Source organism: Coenobita brevimanus, chromosome 104 (assembly GCF_032717465.1).
Source record: "Coenobita brevimanus isolate Jiangsu-jjx chromosome 104, ASM3271746v2, whole genome shotgun sequence".
Taxonomy (NCBI): domain Eukaryota; kingdom Metazoa; phylum Arthropoda; class Malacostraca; order Decapoda; family Coenobitidae; genus Coenobita; species Coenobita brevimanus.
Genome location: NC_137057.1, coordinates 34667584 through 34670610, shown reverse-complemented (window position 1 = coordinate 34670610; position 3027 = coordinate 34667584).

Sequence of the window (3027 nt, the reverse complement as noted above, 5' to 3'; positions counted from 1 at the left end):
GGATAGATAAATAGACAGGCAGCGAGAGAGAGAGAGAGAGAGAGAGAGAGAGAGAGAGAGAGAGAGAGAGAGAGAGAGAGAGAGAGAGAGAGAGAGAGAGAGAGAGAGGAATTATTGACATCTCGAGGCGATTTCATTCAGCTTCGATATAACCTCTCATGACCCCCAGACAATTTAATTTCTAATACTTCCTTTCCTCAGCTCGCCCCTCGTAATGAAAGGGTGGGTAATTCTCTCTCTCTCTCTCTCTCTCTCTCTCTCTCTCTCTCTCTCTCTCTCACACACACACACACACACACGCACAACCTTACCCCTCCTTCATTCCACCACCCAGAGAATCTTACAAACTCGCCTCTATCGCCTGATTGCACGGCCACGCACGGCATCTTTTACCGGTTCACACGGCGGCAATGTCTGAGGCCGAGGAAGATGTATTGCCTAAGATCTGTATCTCTGCCCGCATTCCTTGAGATGTGAAGTCTGCAGTTTCTGAAGATTTAGCCGGATAGGATTGTGAGAGTACCGGAATTTTTGTCAGAATGGTAGGATGATTGTGTGTGTGTGTGTGTGTGTGTGTGTGTGTGTGTGTGTTTTCTCTCTAGCTCTTTTATTTTCCTCTCAGTATAATCACAAAACGCTGACGTATTAAATTTATTATCTCAAAGTTGAAACCAGTGTATAAAAGGAAGGTATTATGGGGATTTATTTTAATACTGAGTGAATGGGTACGTGATCAATTTCGCAAGACAGTCAGTTGGTAATCTCTCTAGTTTTGTGCTTTCCTGTTCTTGTTTCTGAATTGTATCTTGCTTCTAGTTTTTTAGAATTAAGAGTAACGATGGTAACGCTGATGGGTGGTAATGATGATGATGATGATGATGATGATGATAAACTTCCTTTACACACACACATACACACACACACACACACACACACACACACACACACACACACACACACACACACACACTCGCAACTCCCTTATTCAGCAGGCAATGGAATGGACCTCACAGCTTGGGTCCTTTACAATCATCTCACACCTCCTCACACACGTACCACATCTCGATCTCCGGCCTTTTTATGTCTCTAGGTACACTTGGCACGTTTCCTTCGCGTCACCAACGAAGGACAAAAGTATCCTGGCTTGAGTTTGGGTGTTGGGCTTCGTATGCTGGTCTTGTAAGTGCGTTCGTGCTTGAAGATGTTTCTCTGCAATGAGAGAAGACTGGGATGGAGGGTAGTTGGCATTGGTATTGTCGTTTTATCTGGCCCAGATTTTCGTCCTTTTGAAGCTTACGAGTATTTCACCAATCTCTGTGGCAGAATAAGACAATACTTCGACCTACAACTTTTTCCATAGCACTTCTTCGTGATTGGCCACATATTTCTTTGTTAACCTCTTGTTACAACTCAGTATTCAAGATGGAGAGATGGTGATTATAGGTCACGTTAGAGTAAATAGGGTATAGTTACTATGCTGCCCGCCAGATGGCGCCAGGGTTCGAGAGAGAGAGAGAGAGAGAGAGAGAGAGAGAGAGAGGCGTCCATATACCGTCATCCAGCCTTTTTTGACTGGAAGATTAAATGAGCATCAAGGATACCCGGTAACACTTAGAGAAGTAACTGTGGTAGGATGGATGACGAGGGGCAGAGACAGGGCAAGGGACAGGGCGACCTGGTGGCGATTTGTTTGTGGCCACCCCATACGAGATTAAGACGTCCGGCTATAGATGGATAGATAAACAGATAGATAGATAAGCAGATAGATATGTGTATAGATACAGACAGACAGATAAATACAGTATATAGACAAATAGATACTTAGATAGATTGACAGATGAATAGATAGATAGACAAATAGATAGAGAGGTAGATAGATAGATAGATAGGGAGATATATAGATGAACAGATAGATAGATAGATAGATAGATGAATAAACAGAAAGACAGATAAATAAAATGCTATATAGATATATACACAGGTAGGTAGATAGACAGATAGATAGATAGATAGATAGATAGACAGATAGACAGACAGACAGGCAGATAGACAGATAGATAGATAGATAGATAGACAGGCAGATAGTGGGTGAATAATTTGCCAAAGTACATGATTATGACCAAAGTTAGTGAGATGATCACCGCGGCTCAGCTCCTGATCACCTCTGCCGCACCTTTCCCTTTGTTAACACCCGCGCTGGCAAAGTGACAGCCGGTATTGCTGAGATCCGGCCGCCTGTTGTTGCTGAGAAAAACAGGCCACAGATCAAAGTCACACATCATAGTCAATTAAAAGTTTTTATACGATTTAGGTAAGTGTTTCGCAATAAATCGCTAAGTAATAGGTGTTTCGGATCTCAAAATGGACAGTATAGGTGGCTTGGTGTGTCTTTATGAGAGGATGGGAGGGGGGGGGGACAGCCTCAAATTTTATGAAGTCGTTCAATGGCAGTAAACGTCACAGGCTGTTAAGGTCGATACCTACTGGGTAGTTTAAGAAGTATTTGGCCTTTAAATTTTCAGTCCTTCAACACGGGGGTAGTTCTGAGGGTCGCTTTACATGTGATTTTTCCAAACTTCATAACACTTCTTCCTCAGCGATTTCGGACATTCATGTATCACAGTTACTTGGTCACTTCAGCCGCTATTTAACACTGCCCTTCATTCATATCAGTGACACCAACAAACATGCCTTTCTGTCAAGGTTGTCAAGTGTACCAAATGCTACACCTCCGCTACACTTTGATACTGTACCAGGTTTATATGTGGCCAACTGCACATTCCCGACACCTCCAACAGAAATAATATTTGCCCTTCAGATTTTATATACCTTCTTTGCAGCACTGTTTTTTTTTTTCTTACCATCGACGTGCAGTTGTATTTATCTTGAAGAAGTCTTTTATGAAGTTTCCATACAGTACAGTAACTTCGTGTGTGTGTGTGTGTGTGTGTGTGTGTGTGTGTGTGTGTGTGACAGAAGCAAGAAAACACACAACACATACTCCCCCTCAAATACACACACACACAC